At 34.6% G+C, this 21,494-nt stretch overlaps 1 long non-coding RNA gene across 1 annotated transcript; it reads right to left on the bottom strand.

Moving 5' to 3' along the window:
* Nucleotides 1–298: 298 nt before the first annotated feature.
* On the bottom strand, nt 299–16,285 carry LOC122477489. Its single transcript, XR_006295704.1, has 3 exons — nt 16,269–16,285; nt 5,850–5,855; nt 299–556 (listed from the first exon to the last, which is right to left on the bottom strand). It is a non-coding gene; the product is annotated as an uncharacterized LOC122477489 (long non-coding RNA).
* Between the last annotated feature and the right edge of the window lie 5,209 nt (nt 16,286–21,494).

The raw sequence follows: 21,494 nt of genomic DNA, 5'->3' as shown, positions 1-21,494 counted from the left end.
TAGGGCAGAAATAAATGACATGGAATCCAGAAAAAAACAGTAGACAGATCAATTAATCTATGAGGTTTTTTTTTGAAGCAATAAACAAAATTGATAACCCCTTAGCCAGATTTCTCAAAAAGAAAAAAAAAAAAAAAGACTGGGCCCAAATAGATAACTTGATGAGTGAAAGAAGAGAGAACACAACCAAAACCACTGAAATACAAATAATTATTAGAGAATGTTATGAAAAATTATATGCCAACAAACTGGACAACATGGAAGAAATGGACAAGTTTCTACACATTCACACACTACCAAAATTCAAACAGGATAAAATAGAAAATTTGAACTGACCCATAACTAGCAAAGAAATTAAAGTGGTTATCAAAAAACTCCCAATGAATAAGAGTCCTGAACCAGACGGCTTCCCAGCAGAATTCTACCAGACATTTAAAGCATAGTTAATAGCCTTTCTTCTCAAGCTGTTGCCCCCCAAAAAATAGTAATAAAAGGAATGGTTCCAGACTCATTCTATGAAGCCAACATTACCTTGATTCCCAAGCCAAAAACCCCACTGGAGAGAATTAAAGACCAATATTTCTGATGAACATGAATGCAAAAATTCTTAACAAGACACTAACAAATCCAATTAAACAATAAATTAAAAGAATTAATAACCGTGATCAAGTGGGGTTCATTCCTGGGTTGTAGAACTGGGTCAACATTTGAAAATCAATCAACATTAATATAAGAAAGGATAAGAAACATATGGTCCTGTAAATAGATGCAGAAAAAACATTTGACAAAATACAGCATCCCTTCTTAATAAAAACCCTCAAGAAATTCAGGATAGAAGGAACATGCCTTAACATCATAAAAGTCATATACGAAAGACCCACAGCTAATATAATCCTCGGTGGAGAAAAAACTGAGAGCTTTACCTGAAATCAGGAACACAACAGGAATGTCTACTGTCACCACTGCTGTTTATCATAGTTTTGAAAGGCCTAGCCTCAGCAATCAGACAACAAAATGATATAAAAGGCATCCAAATTTGCAAAAAAGTCAAACTTACACTCTTCACAGACAACATGATATTCTATATGGAAAACCTGAAGGACTCCACCAAAAAACTGCTAGAGATGATACAGGAATTCAGCAACATCATAAGATACAAAATCAATGTACAGAAATAGGTTACACTATATCTTTATACTAATTAGTGTAATATCTTTACACTAATAATGAATCAACAGAAAGAGATATCAGGGAATTGATCCCATTTATAATTACATCAAAACCCATAAAATACCTAGGAATAAATCTATCCATTAGGTGAAAGATCTGTATGCTGAAAACTATAGGAAACTTATGAAATAAATTGAATAAGACACACAAAAAATGGAAAAACATTCTATGGTCACCGATTGGAAGAACAAATATGGTTAAAAGGTTGATACTACACAAAGAAATATATATTCAATGTAAAATCAAAATATCAACGAGCATTCTTCACAGAGATAGAACAAACAATCTTAAAATTTGTATGGAACCAGAAAATACCCTGAATAGTCAAAAACAATCCTGAAAAAAGAAAACCAAACCTGGCGGCATCACAATCCCGGACTTTAACCTGTATTATAAAGGTGTAATCATCAAGACAGTATAGTATTGGCAAAAGCAAAACAAAACAAAACAAAACAAAACAAAACAGAAAAATAGATCAATGGAATAGAATGGAGAACCTGGAAATGGGCCCACAAATGTATGGCCAACTAATCTTTGACAAACCAGTAAAGAGTATTCAATTGAAAAAAGTATCTTCAACAAATGGTGCTGGGAAAACTGGACAGTGACATGCAGAAGAATGAAACTGGACCATGGTCTTATACCATACACAAAAATAAATTCAAAATGGATGAAAGACTTAAATGTGAGACAGGAAACCATCAAATTTCTACAGGAGAAAACAGACAGCAATGTCTTTGACCTTGGCTGCAACAACTTCTTATTTGAAATGTTTCTAAAGGCAATGGAAATAAAAGCAAAAATGAACTATTGGCACCTCATCAAGATAAAAAGCTTCTGCACAGTGAAGGAAACAGCCAACAAAAATAAAATGCAGGGGCGCCTGGGTGGTGCAGTCGGTTAAGCGTCCGACTTCAGCCAGGTCACGATCTCGCGGTCCGTGAGTTCGAGCCCCGCGTCGGGCTCTGGGCTGATGGCTCAGAGCCTGGAGCCTGTTTCCGATTCTGTGTCTCCCTCTCTCTCTCTGCCCCTCCCCTGTTCATGCTCTGTCTCTCTCTGTCCCAAAAATAAATAAAACGTTGAAAAAAAAATTTTTTAATAAATAAATAAATAAATAAATAAATAAAATGCAAATGATATAATGAGAAGATATTTGCAAATAACATATCAGATAACATGTTAGTATGAAAAATCTATAAAAGCTTACCAAACTCAACACCCAAAAAAACAATAATCCAGTAAAGAAATGGGCAGAAGACATAAATAGACACTTTCCCAAAAATGACATCCGCATTACAAGCAGTCACATGAAAAGATACTCAACATTGCTCATCATTAGGGAAATACAAGTCAAAACCATAACGAGATACCACCTCACACCTGTCAGAATGGCTAAAATGAATAACTCAGGCAACAACAGATGTTGGTGAGGATGTGGAAAAAGAGGAACCCTCTTGCATTGTTGGTGGGAAGGCAAACTGGTGCAGCCATTCTGGAAAACAGTGTGAAAGTTCTCCAAAAAATTAAAAATAGTATTACCCTATAACCCAGCAATTGCACTACTTGGAAATTATCAAAAGGATACAAAAATAATGATTTGAAGGGGCACATGCACCACAATGTTTATAGCAGTGCTATCAACGATAGCCAAATTATGGAAAGATCCCAAATGTCCACCAACTGATTAATGGACTAAGAAGATATGGTACACACACACGTGTGCACACACACACACACACACACACACTGGAATACTACTTGGAAATGAAAAAGAATGAAATCTTGCCATTTGCAACAATGTGGATGGAATTGGAGGGTATTAGTGAAATAAGTCAGAGAAAACAAGTATCACATGATTTTATTCATATGTGGAATTTGAGAAACTCAACAGATGAACATAGGGGAAGGGAAGGAAAAATAAGATGAAAACAGAGAGGGAAGCAAACCAGAAGAGACTTTTAAATACAGATAAAAAACTGAAGGTTGATGGGTGTGGGGAAATGGGTGCTTGGCATTAAGGAGGGAACTTGTTGAGATGAGCATGGGGTGTTATATGTAGGTGATGACTCACTGGATTCTACTCCTGAAGCCAAGACTACACTGTATGTTAACTAACTTGAGAATAAATATAAGTAAATAAATAAATATCAAAAAGTAAAATAATTTAAAAATATATTCAAGTGAATGGCAAGCTTAAGAAAACTTAAATTATTTCAATATATTAGACAAAATAGGACTCAAGAAAAAAGGGATTATTGGCAAAACTAGGCACATTTACGTTGTTTGGGTTGAGTTATAACCTTCTCTCAGTGAGAAAAAAATAAAAAAATAGTGATCTGGAAATACTATCAACTAGTTTGGCCCTATTAACATTTTATAATGCTTATCCAACAACTTCAGAAAACCCATTGTTTTCATGTGCACATGAAACAATTTAACAATATAGACCATATGCTGGGCCTTAAAATAAGTCTCAATGAATTTCAAATGATTTAAGTATTACAGAGAATTTTCTCATATCATAATAGAATTAAATTGTAAATTAGTAACAGAAAAGTATCTAGAAATATCCTCAAGTGGTTCAAAACTAAATAGCCTTGTTATAAATTACCACAAATTTGTAAATTTAATTAAAGAAGAAATTACAAAGGGAATTATAAAATAAATTCACCTGGATAAGGGATACTAGGAACACCAAAATGGTGTCAGTGTTAACAGTGAACAAAAAGAAATTCAAGGATGTTAAAATAAAGAAGCCATCAAGCTGGATATTGATGTGGGATTTCACCCTTAAAGGCAGTGTTGGAGCATTTCAAAGATATTATTATTACTTGTATTATAAGTGTGCCATTGTGAAGAACAGGAGATTTCTGTGGTTTCTATAGTGCCAGGTACTTACATTCTTTCCAACTACTGCCTTTCTAAGAAGGAACTCAAATATGAGTGGCTATGCAAGTACCAGTAAAACGACCCAGTGTAGAGTGTGACTCTGCATTCCTGATCATGACAATTCTTTTTTTGCCTGGCACCCCTTGTTAAAATACATGATAATGTAATGTTTTCATATTATAATTGATAATATATGCCCAGTAAAAGATGACTGGATCATGTAAAAAGAAAAAAGAAATCTACCTGAGAGACAATGAAAACATAACATAACAAAATGTGTGGGAAGCAGCTAAAATCATGGTTAGTAAAAAACTTATAAGTTTGAATATAGAAAAGAAACAAGTATTTATATAAAAGCAGCAAGGCTTAAATTTGTTGATTTTATTTTTTTACCTTATGAAGCTAAAATGGAATAGCAAAGTAAACCCAAGGTAGAAAAAAGGAAACAATAAACATAAGATCAAAGATCAATGAAATAGAAAACATGAGCCACAGAAAAAATTAACAAAGGAAAGTTTTGTTATTTGAAAAGTTTAATAAAAGAATAAGCTTTGATGTACATCAATAAATCAATAAATAAAAGCAAATACAAATTACAAGTATCAAGAATGAAAGCAGAGGTATTGATACAAATCTTACACACATTTAAAGGATACCTAAGGAATATTATTAACAACTTCAGGCTAACAAAATTGAGAAATTGGATGATATATATTAATTCTTTGACTGGTACAAATTCCTAAAACTGATTTAAAAATATAGAAAAAAGTGTAATAAGACTACACATAAAATAAATTGAATGTATAGTAAAAGTACTGTCCCACAATGAAAACTTGCAGATCACAAGTTCTTGTTTATAAATTCTATCAAACATTTAAGAAGGGAATATTAATCTTATACTAACTCTGTTAGAAGGTGAAGGAAGGGAGAGTCTTTCCCAGTTTGTTTTTGAGGCCAGGATAAGCCAGTTACCAAAATGTGACAAAGGCATTACAAGAACAGAAAATGACATCCAAAGTCCTTCATGAATGTAGACCAAAAAAATTCTTAACACAGTACTAGTAAATTGGTTACAATATATTATAAAATATAATACATCATGAATAAGTGAAATTTATGCCAGTAATGCAAGATTAATTTAACATTGAAAATCAATTACTGTAATTCACCATTTAAAGAGAATAAAGAAGGAAAATCATAAAATTATATTAATAGATGCAGATGAATCATTTGATAAATTCCATATTTCTTTATTATTCAAAAAAAACATGTGCTCAAGAAACTAGGAATAGAAGGAACTTTGCTCAACTCAATAAGAGGGATTTATGAAAAACTTAGGTGTTTTCTATCTTAATTATTAGGTCATGGATGTTTTTCCCTTAAAAGTAGGAACAAGATAAAATGTCTTCTATCACCATTTCTCTTCAATTGTACTGGATGTCCTAGCCAATCCAGTAAGTCAACAGAAAGAAACAAAAGGCATAAAAATTGGAAAGGAAAAAATTAAACTTATTCATTTATTTATTTATTTATTTATTTATTTTGAGAGAGAGAAAGAGAGAGAGAGAATGAGTGGGAGAGGTTCAGAGAGAGAGGGAAAGAGAATCCCAAGCAGGCTCCATGATGTCAGTGCGGAGCCTGACATGTGGCTTGATCTCACAAACCATGAGATCATGACCTGAGCTGAAATCAAGAGTCAGATGCTTAAACAACTGAACCACCCAGGTGACCCAAAACTCTTTTTCATTAAAGAACACATGATTATATACGTAGAAAATCATAAGCAATGTACAAATTAATTACTAGAACTAAAAAGTAAATTCATCAAAGTCTTGTAATATAAGATCAGTATACAAAATTTTAAAACCAATTGTGTTTCATTGTATGAGCAGCATGCCACTGGAAATTAGCTTTTAAGAAAAAAAACATAAAACATAAATTACTTAGGAATAAATTGAGCAACAGATATGCAAGACAGCTACACTGAAAACTTCAAAATACTTTAAGGTACATTTCATCATTTCTAAATGAATAGAGAGGACTTTTGTGTTCTGATCCAAAACGTAAAGAGTTTAGAAGCTATTATTTCTTTATGAAAAGCCCACAGCTAATATCATCCTCAATGGGGAAAAACTGAGAGCTTCCTCCCTGAGATCAGGAACACGACAGGGATGTCCACTCTCACCGCTGTTGTTTCACATAGTGTTGGAAGTTCTAGCATCAGCAAACAACAAAAGGAAACCAAAGGCATCAAAATTGGCAAAGATGAAGTCAAACTTTCACTTTATACAGATGACATGATATTATACATGGAAAGCCTGGTAGAATCCAGCAAAAGTCTGCTAGAACTGATACATGAATTCAGCAAAGTCACAGGATACAAAATCAATGTACAGAAATCAGTTGCATTCTTATACACTAATAATGAAGCAACAGAAAGACAAATAAAAAAACTGATCCTATTCACATTTGCACCAAGAAGCATAAAATATCTTGGAATAAACCTGACCAAAGATGTAAAAGATGTGTATGCTGAAAACTATAGAAAGCTTATGAAGGAAATTGAAGAAGATATAAAGAAATGGAAAAACATTCCATGCTCATGGATGGGAAGAATAAATATTGTTAAAATGTCACTACTACCCAAGTCTATCTACACATTCAATGCAATCCCAATCAAAATTGCACCAGCATTCTTCTTGAAGCTACAACAAGCAATCCTAAAATTTGTATGGAACCACAAAAGGCCCCAAATAGCCAAAGTAATATTGAAGAAGACCAAAGCAGGAAGCATCATAATCCCAGACTTTAGCCTCTACTACAAAGCTGTAATCATCAAGATAGCATGGTATTGGCACAAAACAGACACATAGACCAATGGGATAGAATAGAAACCCCAGAATTAGACACACAAAAGTATGGCCAGCTAATCTTTGACAAAGCATGAAAGAATAGCCAATGGAAAAAAGACAGTCTCTTTAACAAATTGTGCTGGGAGAACTGGACAGCAACATGCAGAAGGATGAAGCTAGACCACTTTCTTACACCAGTCACAAAAATAAACGCCAAATGGATAAAGGACCTGAATGTGAGACAGGAAATCATCAAAACCCTAGAGGAGAAAGCAGAAAAAAAACCTCTCTGACCTCAGCCACAGCAATGTCTTACTTGACACATGCCCAAAGGCAAGGGCATTAAGGCAAAAATGAACTATTGGGACCTCATGAAGATAAAAAGCTTCTGCACTGCAAAGGAAACCATCAACAAAACTAAAAGGCAACAGACGGAATGGGAAAAGATATTTGCAAATGACATATTGGACAAAAGGCTAGTATCCAAAATCTATAAAAAGCTCACCAAACTCCACACCTGAAAAACAAATAATCCAGTGAAGAAATGGGCAGAAAACACTTCTCTGAAGAAGACATCCGGATGGCCAGCAGGCACATGAAAAGATGCTCAACGTTGCTCCTCATCAGGGAAATACAAATCAAAACCACACTGAGATACCACCTCATGCCAGTCAGAGTGGCTAAAATGAACAAATCAGGAGACTATAGATGCTGGAGAGGATGTGGAGAAACGGGAACCCTCTTGCACTGTTGGTGGGAATGAAAACTGGTGCAGCCGCTCTGGAAAATAGTGTGGAGGTTCCTTAAAAAATTAAAAATAGTTCTACCCTAAGAGCCAGCAATAGCACTGCTAGGAATTTATCCAAGGGATACAGGAGTCCTGATGCATCGGGGCACTTGTACTGCAATGTTTATAGCAGCTCTTTCAACAATAGCCAAATTATGGAAAGCACCTAAATGTCCATCAACTGATGAATAGATAAAGAAATTGTGGTTTATATACACAATGGAATACTACATGGCAATGAGAAAGAATGAAATATGGCCTTTTTTAGCAACATGGATGGAACTGGAGAGTGTTATTCTAAGTGAGATAAGTCATACAGAGAAAGACAGATACCATATGTTTTCGCACTTATGTGGATACTGAGAGACTTACCAGAAGACCATGGGGGAGGGGAAGGAAAAAAAAAAAAGAAAGGTTAGAGAGGGAGGGAGCCAAAGCATAAGAGACTCTTAAAAACTGAGAACAAACTGAGGGTTGATGTGGGGTGGAAGTGAGGGGATGGGTGATGGGTATATTGAGTAGGGCACCTGTTGTGATGAGCACTGGGTGTCATATGGAAACCTATTTGACAATAAATTTTGTATTTAAAAAAATAAAAAAAAACAAAAAAGAAGGTATTACTTCTTAAAAAAACAACCAACCAACCAAACAAACATACAAGGAGTTATCATATCTCTCCATACAAGAAAAAAAAAAAACTGAACAAGTTGAAAATCAACAACTCTCTTCAAGGAATTGAGGGATCCATCAGAGAATTGAAGTCACAACATGAACTGCCATGATGAAAATTGAAAACACAAGCAAACACAAAGTATCACAATTTACCAGGAACAGAAATCTGCTGCTCTTGCCAGTACTGTTAGGAACACTGAGACTGTGATTGATAGATTCCTGGGTACTCAGTGTGGATGAGCTCGATAGTTAAAAAATGGGTGGCCAATCTTAGAGATGTCTCCACATTTTGTTAAAGTTTTGTCCAGGAACCCCACTAGATTTCAGGGTGAAGCTGAGAGAAAAATTGTCTCCTCTTCTGTCAGGGTGAGGGGAAAAGTAGCCATTTTGGAAAGCACCCAGAGAACTCTGCTGTCCTTAAAAGTAGTCTGCTCTGAAGGGAAACTTTTGCCAGAGCCTAACCAACCTGACTTTTATAAGACCTAGAAGAAAGGAAATTTCCAACTCCAGCCACATCTAGACTTTCTGTCTCACCTTCTGTGGAAAAATAAGCTGAAAATTACTTGTGAAGGTTACAGCCCAGGGATACAGGCTTACTAAAATATTCAGACCTAATCATAGAACTATATTCCACTCTTTACCTCAAATCTTAGTGCCACATCAATTGGACTTCTGTATAATAACAGATTATAGCTGTAAAAACTGCAAGTCTCAGACTCTATTTACAGAGTATCTAAAGACAACAGGAGACACAAAAACAAGGACACAAGAGGAAATTCTAGCCTCTGACACCTACAGCTATAGTGAACAGTAAATATAGCTTAAGTCTCAACTATATAAATGTAAAACCTCATGCTAAAGGCCTATTTACCTCAATTCCTATTACTCAATACATCATGTCTGACTACCAACAGATGATAATAAAGCATGCTGAAATGTAAAAACCACAGTCTGGAAACCAAAGAAAACATCAAACCAGACTCATATATGGCTGAGATTTTGGAATTATCAATCAGGAATTTAAAATAAATATAATTAATAGGATAAAAAATTTTGTTTTGTTTTATTTTAATTTTTTGACGTTTATTTTTGAGATAAAGAGAGAGAAAGAGAGAGAGAGAGATAGAGAGAGAAAGAGAGAGAGAGAGACCGAGCATGAACAGAGGAGGGTCAGAGAGAGAGGGAGACACAGAATCCGAAGCAGGCTCCAGGCTCTGAGCTGTCAGCACAGAGTCCGACATGGGGTTCAAACCCATGAACCATGAAATCATGACCTGAGCCAATGTCAGATGCTTAACTGACTAAGCCACCCAGGTGCCCCAAAAGACTAAAGGTTTTAATGGAAAGTGTGATCATGCAAGAATAGATGGATAATTTAGCACAGAAACAGAAACTTAAGGAAAGAATCAGAAAGAAATACTAGAAATATATATATAGTAGCAATGTAAAGAATGTCATTGATAGGTTCATCAGTAGACTGGAGAAAACCAAGGAAAGAATAAGTGGGTGTGAAGATGGAAACATCCAGAACTGAAAAGTCAAGAAAAAAAAAAAAAGAAAAAGAAAAAGACTACCCAAGCAATGTGGGACAATTACAAAAGGTATAATATATATACAGTGGGAATACCAGAAGAAGAAGCAAGCAAGCAAGAAGCAGAAGAAATATTTGAAGTAATATTGGTGAAGAATTTTCCCAAATTAATGACAAATAGAGATATATACCATATGTAAAGACTGGAATGCTTAATATTTTAAATATGTCAGCTGCCTCCAACTTGATCTATAGAATCAAAGCAATCTCAGAAAATTTTCATTTTTACAAAATTAACTTGTGGATTCAAAGTTTATGGTAATAAAAAGAAACTATAAGGGCCAAAAAAAAATTTTAAAAATAAAACCAAAGTTGGTGTATAAGCTTTTATTGACTTCAAGGCTACTATAAGTCTACAGCAATCAAGAAAATGTTGCATTGGCAAAAGGATAGTTTGCCTGATCAATGTATCTGAATACTCACACAATTCACTCAATTGAATTTTGAAAATGTTTTCAAGGTAATTCAATGGGGGAAAGGCCTTTCAACAAACTGTGCTGAAAAAATAGGATAAACATGAAAAACAACCAAATTTGAGTCCTACTTCACAGCCCACATAGAAGTGAATTATAGACAATTAGAGCTGCATCATAGATGTAAACATTAAAGATAAAGCACAAAGCTTCTAAATGAAAACTCTAAAGTGTATCTTTGCAATTTTAAAATAGACAAAAATCTCTCAGAAATAACACAAAATCAATAATCATAAAAAAAACTTCATAAGTTGAATTCATTAAAAACTTGTAATAAAAATGAAAATATCAACCACAGACTGGGAAAAAATATTCACAATCCACATAGCTGACAAAGTACTCATATGTAGACTATACAATGAAAGCCTATGAATCAACAATAAAAGAAAACAACCCAATAAGATGTCAAAGAATTGAGTAAATACTTCACAAAATAATATATCCAAGGGTTAGTATGCACATTGAAAGATACATAACATTAGTCAACAGGGAAATACAAATTAAAACCATTAAGGTTAAAACCATCTGATATACCACTGCCCACCCAATAGAATGACTAACATTTGAAAAAAAAAAAAAAGGAAAAGAAAACACTAAATTTTGATAAAGGTATAAAAAGACTAGACCTCTCATAGATTGCAGATGGGAGTGCAAAATGTTACAACAATGACAGAGAACTGTTTGGATATTTCTTATAAACCCAAATATACAACTACCCAGGGACCTGTAATTCCACTACTACTTATTTACTCAAGAGAAATGAAACAACATACACATCGGAAAAACATCTATAATAATGATCACAGGAACTTAATTCATAGTAGCTCCAAGCTGGAAACAAGTAAAATATACATTTAAAGGAAAATGAACATCTATATCTATATCTATATCTATATCTATATCATCTATATGCATATCTATATCTATCTATATATCTATATCTATATCTACCTATAGATATAGGTATATCTATATCTATCTATATATCTATATCTATATCTACCTATAGATATAGATATATAGATATAGATATAGATATAGATAGTAGCTTTTTATATCTATATCTATAGGTAGATATATACCTATATCTATATATATGTAGATATATACCTATATCTATATATATATAGATATAGATAGATAGATAGATATATCTACCTATATATATATAACAAAAGGGAGAACCTATATATATATATATATATAGGTAGATATATCTATCTATCTATATCTATATCTATATAGATATAGGTATATATCTACCTATAGATATAGATATAAAAAGCTACTATCTATATCTATATCTATATCTATATCTATATCTATATATCTATATCTATATATATATATAGGTAGATATATCTATCTATCTATATATAGATATATATATCTATATATATATAGGTAGATCTATCTATCTATCTATCTATATCTATATCTATATATATAGGTAGATATATATAGATATAGATATAGATATATAGGTAGATATACCTATATCTATATATAGAGAGATATATATAGATATATATATCTACCTATATAGATATATAGATATAGATATAGATAGTAGCTTTTTATAAAATGGAATAATGGTCAGCAATTAAAAAGGAGTAAGTTACAAATACATATAACGTGGATGAATGTCAAAAACATGCTGGTTGAGGGAAGATTGCAGCTGAGTAGGAAGACCATAGGCTCATCTCTCCCCTGGAACACAAGTAGATAACTATAAAATAATCGGACATACCACAGAAATCAACATGAAGACTGACAGAACAAACTGTACAACTAAAGGGGCAGAAGAGGCCACATCAAGGAAGGTAAAAAGTATGTATACATGGTCTAGGGGAGAAAGGGATGGCAGGTTCTGTGGAAAGGAGTGAGGGATGATTGTGGAGAAAGGGGAGAGAGAGTAGAGAACACGGGAATGCACAAAGAGAACATTTCCCCAAAGCCATTGGCTTAGAAAACAATAGAAGTTGAATTTCATGAGTTCTTGCAACTAGTGTGGCTTAAAGCTTGGAATTTTAAAGGTCAGCAGTCATGGTGGGAATAAAGCAAGGAAGGCAACATGTTACTCCTGGAGAGAAGGAAGGCAAGCACGGACACAGCAATCTAAAGAATGCCTAAGGCAAAGAGGGGGAATAGTATAAACACTTCTTTGAGAAATTCCCTAAGAGGAAGCATTCACGGAACAAAGAAGCTTGCCAGTGCCATTTCTCTCTCACACCCTCAGCAAAACACACAGCTACCTTCAGGAAGCAGTACAGCACCAACACTTGTTGTCTAAATTGCATAAATAAAGCCCCACACCTCTGCCCTCTGACAGGACTTCCCTTTTCATGCAAGATTGCTTAAATCCCAGCACTGTGGGCCCCTCCCCAAGAAACCAGCACAAACCCTTGCCCACACCATGTCTCCTGACCAGAAAGTTCTGCAAGGCCTCAATTCTAGTAGAACTAGTATCAGGTCTCTTTACACAAATAGAACAAACACACCTAATTACATTTGCAACACTCCAGCCAAGGACCAAACATTGCCCACTACAAACAAGGAGAGCCTCTGCAGATGACTGGCCTAAAGAATAGAGCAGCCAAAATATAATAGCAGAGCCAACCCAACTAAAATGAGAGACACTCCTTGAAGCTCCAGGCTCTGTACACCACATAACCTCTTTTTCCTAAGGCCATTACTTTCGGGAGCAAGAGACATAGCTGACTTTTCTAACACATAGAAGAAGGCAGAGACTTAAACAAAATGCCAAGATGGAGGAATTTATCCCAAATGAAAGAACAAGATAAGGCTACAGCCAGAGATCTAAGTGAAACAGATATAAACAACATGCGTGATGGAGAATTTAAAGCAACAACCATGGGATGCCTGAGTGGCTCAGTCGGTTAAGCATCTGACTTTGGCTCAGGTCATGATCTCATGGTTCATGAGTTTGAGTCCTGTGTCGGGCTCTGTGCTGACAGCTCAGAGCCTGGAGCCCACTTCAAATTCTGTGTCTCCCTCTGTCTGCCCCTCCCCTGCTTGCACTCTATCTCTCAATCTGTTTCAAAAATAAATAAACATTAAAAATTTAAATTTAAAGCAACAATCATGAGGATACTCACTGGCCTTGAGAAAAGAATGGAAAACATCAGGGAGACCCTTACTACACAAATAAAGAGCTAAAAAAGAATCAATCAGAGATGAAGAATGCAATAAATGAGATTGGAAACAGACTTCATGCAATGAACAGCAGGCTGGAAGAAGCAGAGGAATGAATTAGTGACCTAGAAGACAAAATGATGGAAAATAATGAAGCTGAACAAAAGAGAGAAAGAATTATGGAACACAAGAATACATTTAGGGAACTCAGTGACTCCATCAAATGTTAACATTTGAAATACAGGAGTCCCAGAAGAAGAGAGAGAAAAGGGGACAGAATATTTATTTTGAGAAATAATAACTAAAAACTTCCCTAAACTGGGGAAGGAAATAGACATCCAGATCCAGAATGCACAGTAACTCCCATCAAAATCAACAAGAGAAGGCTAACACCAAGACATATTTTAAGTAAATTTGCCAGATATAGTGATAAAGAAAAAAAAAAACGTTAAAATCATCAAGACAAAAGAAGTCCTTAATTACAAGGGAATACCCATAGAATACCTGGAGATTTCTCAACAGAAATTTTGCATGTCAGCAGGGAGTGGCATGACATATGCAAAGTGCAGAATGGTAAAAAATCTGCAGCCAAAAATACTCTATCCAGCAAGTGTATAATTTACAACAGAAGAAGAGATAAAGAGTTTCCCAGACAAACAAAAACCAAAGAAGTTTGTGACCACTTAACTGTCCCTGAAAGAAATATTAAAGGGGACTCTTTGAGTGGAAAGAACAAAAGTGACAAAGACAGGAAATGATCAAAGAAAATCTCCAGAAACAACCACAACACAAATAATAAAATGGCAATAAGTACATATCTATCAATAATTACTCTGAATGTAAATGGACTAAGTGCTCCAGTCAAAAGATATAGGGTGTCGGGGCGCCTGGGTGGCGCAGTCGGTTAAGCGTCCGACTTCAGCCAGGTCACGATCTCGCGGTCCGTGAGTTCGAGCCCCGCGTCAGGCTCTGGGCTGATGGCCCAGAGCCTGGAACCTGTTTCTGATTCTGTGTCTCCCTCTCTCTCTGCCCCTCCCCCGTTCATGCTCTGTCTCTCTCTGTCCCAAAAATAAATAAAAAACGTTAAAAAAAATTTTAAAAAAGATATAGGGTGTCAAAATGAATAAAAAATAATATCCATTTCTATGCTGCCTTTGAAGACTCATTTTAGATCTAAAAACACCTGCAGGTTGAAAGTGAAGGGATGTAGAAACATTTATCATGCAAATGGATGTCAAAAGAAAGTCAGATTAGCAATACATACATCATACAAATTAGACTTCAAAACAAAGACTGTAACAAGAGATGAAGTAAGGTACTATGTCATAACAAAAGGGAGAATCCAACAGGAGGATCCAACAATTGTAAATCTTTATGCACCCAACATGGTACACCCAAATATATATATATATATATATATATATATATATATATATATATAACATAAAAGAACCAATCAATAATAATACAATAATAGTAGGGGGATATTAATGCCACACCTACAGCAATGGGTAGATTATCTAAACAGAAAATCAATAGGGAAACAATGACTTTGAATGACACACTAGAGCAGATGGATTTAACAGATATATTAAGAACATTCCATCTTAAAACAGTAGAACACATAATATTTTCTAGTGTACTTGAAACATTCTTCAGAAAAGATTACATATTAGGTCACAAATCAGGCCTCAACAAATAAAAAATACTGAGATCATACCATGCATATTTTCTACACACAATGGTATGAAACTTAAGTCTACCACAAGAATAATTTGTAAATACACAAATACATGTAAATTAAATAACATGCTACTAAACAATGAATGGGTCAACCAAGAAATTAATGAAAAAAATACATGGAAACAAATGAAAATAAAAATACAATGGTCTAAAGCCTCTGGGGTGAAGCAAAGTGGTGGTAAGATGGAAGTATATAGCAATACAGACCTACCTCACACATCAAGAAAAATCTCAAATTAACAACCACACCCTACAGCTAAGGGAGCTAGAAAAAGAACAATAAAATTAGACTAAATCCAGCAAAATGAGCGACATAATAAAGATTAGAGTACAGATAAATGATGTAGAAACTAAGAGAAAAAAATAACAATAAAACAGATCAATTAAACCAGGAAATGGCTCTTTGAAAAAATTAATAAAATTGCTACACTTCTAGCCACACTCATGAAAAAGAAAAGAGAAAGGACCCAAATAAACAAAATCACAAATGAGAGAGGAGAAATAACAATCAACACCACAGAAATACAATTATAATGGAAAATTATGCAAAATTTTATTCCAAAAAATTGGAGAACCTGGAAGAAATTATATTCCTAGCAATGTATAAATACCAACACTGAAGCAGGAAGAAATAAAAAAATTTTTTGAACAGACTGACAAGCAGTAAAAAACTAAATCAGCAATCAAAAATCTCTCAACAAAGAAAAGTCCATGGGCAGATGGCTTCACAGGCCAATTCTCCAAAACATTTAAAGAAGAATTAATACCTTTTCTTCTCAAAGTATTCTAAAAAATAGAAAAGGAAGGAAAACTCCAAACTCATTCTATGAGGCCAGCATTACCCTGATAACAAAACCAGATAAAGACTCCATTACAGGAGAACTACAGGCCAAATATCCCTGATGAACATGGATGCAAAAATTCTCAATAAAATACTAGCAAACTGAATCCAACCTTATATTAAAAAAAATCATTTACTGTGATCAGTTGGGATTTATTCCTGGGTAGCAAGGGTGATTTAATGTTCACAAATCAATCAATGTGATACACCACATCAATAAACAATACAAAGTACAATGACAAAGTACAACAGGTATTCATGATAAAAACCTCTCAACAAAGTAGGGTTAGACGGAACGTATCTCAACAGAATAAAGGCCATATATGAAAAATCTACAGCTAATATCATCCTTAATTTTATAAAAACTGAGAGCTTTCCCTCTATGGTCAGGAACAAAACAGGGATGTCCACTCTCACCACTCTTATCTAACATAGTACTGTAAACCCTAGCCACAGCAATCAGACATCAAAAATAATTTAAAAGTGTCCAAATCATCAAGGAAGAACTAAAACTTTCACTATTTGCAGACGACATAATACTCTATGTAGAAAACCAGAAAGACTCTACCAAAAACCTGCTAGAGCTGACACACGAATTCAGTAAAGTCACAAGAAATCCGTTGCATTTCTATACACCAATAATAAAGCAGCAAAAAGAGAAGTCAAGGAATCAAACCCAATTACATTTCCCCCAAATCATTAAGGTGTCTAGGAATAAATCTAACCAATGTGGTAAAAGATCTCTATGCTGAAAAGTACAAAACAGTGATGAAAGAAATAGAAGATGACACAAAGAAATGGAAAGATATTCTGTGCTCATGGATTGGAAGAATAATTATCAAGTTATCTATATTAACCAAAGCAATATACACATATAATACAATCCTTATCAAAATACCACCAGCATTTTTCACAGAGCTAGAACAAACAATCCTATAATTTGCATGGAACTACAATAGACTCTAAATGGCTAAAACAATCTTGAAAAAGGAAAACAAAGCTGAAGGCATCACAGGTCCAGACTTCAAGCTACATAAAAAAGCTATAGCGATCAAGACAGTATGGTACTGTCACAAACATAGACACATAGATTAGTAAAACAGAATACAAAACCTAGAAATGACCCACAACTCTATGGTCAATTAATCTTTGACAAGCAGGAAAGACTATCCAATGGGAAAAAGACAGTGTCTTCAACAAATGGTGCTGGAAAACTGGACAGCGGCATGCAAAGAATGAAATGGGACCACTGTCTTAACCATACGCAAAAATAAATTAAAAATGGATGAAAGACCTAAATCTGAGATAGGAGATCATCAAAATCCTAGAGGAGGACATAAACAGTAACCTTTTTGATATTGGCCATAGCAACTTCTTTCTCCATGTGTCTCCTGAGATAAGGGAAACAAAAGCAAAAATACACTATTGGGACTTCACCAAAATAAAAAGCTTCTGGCAGTGAAGGAAAGAATCAACAAGACTAAAAGGCAACCTACAGAATGGGAGGAGATATTTACAAATGTCATATCTGATAAAGGGTTAGTATCCAAAATATATAACCAACTTACCAAACTCAGCACCTAAAAACAACTAATCCAATCAAAACATGAGCAGAAGTGAATAGAGATTTTTGCAAAGAAGACATACAGATGGCCAACAGACATACAGAGGCTCAACATCACTGATCATCAGGGAAATACAAATCAAAAATACAGTGAGCCATACCTATCAGAATGGCTAAAATCAACAACAGAAGAAACAACAGATGCTAGTGAGGATATGGAGAAAGGGAACCCTCTTTCATTTTTGGTGGGAAGGCAAAGTCGTGCAGCCACTCTGGAAATTAATATAGGTTCCTCAACAAGTTGAAAATAGAACTACCATATGATCCAGGAATTGTGCTACCAGGTATCCCCCCCCCAAAAAAAAACATACTAATTCAAAGGTTACACTCACCCTAATGTTTATAGCACCAATATCTACAATAGTCAAATTATGGAAACTGCCCAAGTGTCCATTGACTGATGAATGGGTAAAGAAGTGATGTATGTATACAGTGGCATATTAGTGATACATAAAAAAATGAAATTTTGCCATTTGCAGTGACATGACTGGACTTAGAGATTATTATGCTAAGTGAAATAATTCAGTCAGAGAAAGACAATACATATGATTTTACTTAAATTTGGAATTTAAGAAACAAAAGAAATGAGTAAAGGGGAAAAAGAAAGAGAGGGAGGCATACCAAGAGACAGGTTCTCTTAACTATAGAGAAGAAATTGTTGGTTACCAGAGGCAAGGGAGTGGGGGCTATGGGTTAATTAGGTGATGGGGATTAAAGAGCACACTTTTTGTGATGAGTACCACGTGTTGTATGGGAGTGTCTCATCACTATATTCCACACCTGAAACCAATATTATATTGTATGTTAACTAACTGGAATTTAAATAAAAATTTTTAAAAATGGAATTGCTGCATAAAACAAAAAGAAAAAAAAAAGCAACAACAACGAATTATCCTGACAGAAACACAAAGACACAAACGATTACATGTCATATACTTAAATTTATATGAAATTGGGAATAGGTGTTAGTAATATGGAGGTACATTTCAGATCACTCATTGCCTGGGACAGAGGCTGGGAAGAATATCTTTTTAAAAGGAGACCGACCATGGGGCACCTGGGTGGCTCAGTCAGTTAAGCATCCGAATTTGGCTCAGGTCACAATCTCGTAGTTTGTGAGTTCAAGTCCCACATCAGGCTCTGGGCTGACAGCTCAGAGCCTGGACCCTGCTTCTGATTCTGTATCTCTCTCTCTCTATGCCCTCCCCAGCTCTCTCTCTCTCTCTCAATCTCTCTGTCAAGAATAAACAAACTTTAAAAAAGGATATTGACCATAAAAACACCCAAAGGAGCTTTATAAAGTGACCTAAACTTTATACAATTCTATTGTGGTGATGAGTGCATGGCTTCATATATTTGTCAAATTAATAAAATTTTCCACTTAAAATATGGGTGTTTTATTGTATATAAAGCTTATCTCAACATATGAAAGATTAAAAATTAGATATTAAGAAAGTTACAGTTTCTATTATTTATGCTTACTAAAAAATTAAGAAAGGTAGTGCTAGTAGCTTATATAAAGGAGAATATGTGTTTTGGAGGATCTGTACATTTCTTTTCTTTTGGATTTATATTATAGAATTTAGAACTTGGATCTAAGTATTATTCTTGAAGGAAGATGTTTTGGGAGGAAATTTTATAATCCATTCATCAACTCGAATGAAACCTAAACTTTGCATCAGGAAATGGACTTAATCCCTTGAATCACATTTCCTGTTGGTGTAATATCACTTAATTTGCTTTAAGCAGGGAATTTTTCATTACTTTTATCTCAAAAATGGATGATTTTTTAAATACACATTCAAGAAAACTTAAAAAGCTAAGTCCCAGCGTCAGTAAAATAGATGAAAATTTTGTATAACTTGCAGAAAGTAGAGCTAAATGATTAATCAGGAATGTCTGTAGCCATGGTTGCATGAGGATGTTTACACTATTACACTAACAGTGAAGTTATGCTACATAAATTGATACTTCTCCAAGGGAGATAATATTCTTTAAGCCAAAGTGGCTTTGGCTTTCTATAGATGAGCACAAGGAACCATTGATGGACACCACAGGGATAATTTAGGAGAACTGATAAAAGAAACTTAGAACTTTTGGATTGTAGAGAAAGAATCTCTATTTTTATCTTTCATTGGCACCATTCTATAAAGACTGTATTTTGAGCAAATGTACACATGAATACTAAGTCTTGCTCATTAGGGCATGAATCAAGGACTCTCATTTGAGAGCAGACAAAATGATGATGAAATAATGGTTTTCGAACTTTTATTATGTGCCAGAGTCTATTCCAAGTATTTTATAAACATTAACTCACTTAATCCCTTGAAATAGGTTCTGTTTTTATCAACTGTTTTATTTATTTATTTATTTATTTATTTTTAAATGTTGATTTATTTTTGAGAGAGAGAGAGAGAGAGAGACAGAGTGTGAGTGGGGAGGGACAGAAAGAGAGGGAGACACAGAATCCAAAGCAGGCTTCAGGCTCTGAGCTGTCAGCACAGAGCCTGACAGAGGGCTTCAATTCACAAACCGTGAGATCATGACCTAAGCCGAAGTCACATGCTCAACAGACTGAGCCACTCAGGTGGCCCTATCAACTGCTTTTTAGCGATTAGTCTTTTAAGACTCAGAGAGTTTGAGAAACTTGAATATATCGCTGAATATATGAGACACCTTCTAAATAAACAAGAATGGAAAAGACCATCCAAAAACCATATTAACTAATAATTTTCCCAAGTTATTAGGGAAAAGACACTTGAGACAGATACAAGAGGAGCTGCATTTGATTATAGTTATATCAATGCTTTTTAAATTAGTTTTTAACTGCTGCTGTAACAAATTACCACAAATATAGCATCTTAGTGACAACTGTTTATTATCTCACAGTTCACATAGGTCAGGAGTCCAAGTGGGCTCAACTAAGTTCTCTGCTTATGTTATCACAAGGCCAAAATCAGGGTGTCACAAAACTTGGGATCTTATCTGCAGTTTTTGGGGGAGAATCTGATTCCAAGCTCACCCAGGTTGTTGGAAGAATTCAGTTCCATAAGTTTGGAGAATTGAGGTCCCCATTTCCCAGATGCCTATCAGATGGAATTATTCTCAGCTCCTAGAGTATACCGACATTCCTTGGTTCATGGTCTCCTTCATCTTCAAAGCCAGCAACAGTGTGTTGATTTCTTCTTGTGTGTTGTATCTCTCTGACTTCCACCTCTGACTTCCTCTTCTGACACCAGCAGGAAAACTCTCCACTTTAAAAGCTATTATCTAATTGGGTCAGGCTCACACAGATATACAGATTGTAAGGTCAAATGAATTGGAACTTTGATATGTCTATATCTATAACCTATAACCTATTATCTATTATCTATATCTATCTATCTATAGATAGATAGTATCCAAAATATATAACCAACTTATCAAATTCAGCTCACTGTGTCTCTCTCTTTGTGTCAAAAATGAATAAACATTTAAAAAATTGTACTTTTTATTTATTTTTAATTTTTTACATGTTTATTTATTTACTTATTTATTTACTTTAAAATATAATGTATTGTCAAATTGGTATCCATACAACACCCAGTGCTCATCCCAACAAGTGCCCTCCTCAATGCCCATAGCCACTTTCTCCTC

The sequence above is a fragment of the Prionailurus bengalensis genome, chromosome X (genome assembly GCF_016509475.1).
Source record: "Prionailurus bengalensis isolate Pbe53 chromosome X, Fcat_Pben_1.1_paternal_pri, whole genome shotgun sequence".
Lineage (NCBI taxonomy): Eukaryota > Metazoa > Chordata > Mammalia > Carnivora > Felidae > Prionailurus > Prionailurus bengalensis.
The sequence above is the reverse complement of the archived record's forward strand: the minus strand, read 5'-3'. Positions and strand labels throughout refer to the sequence as shown.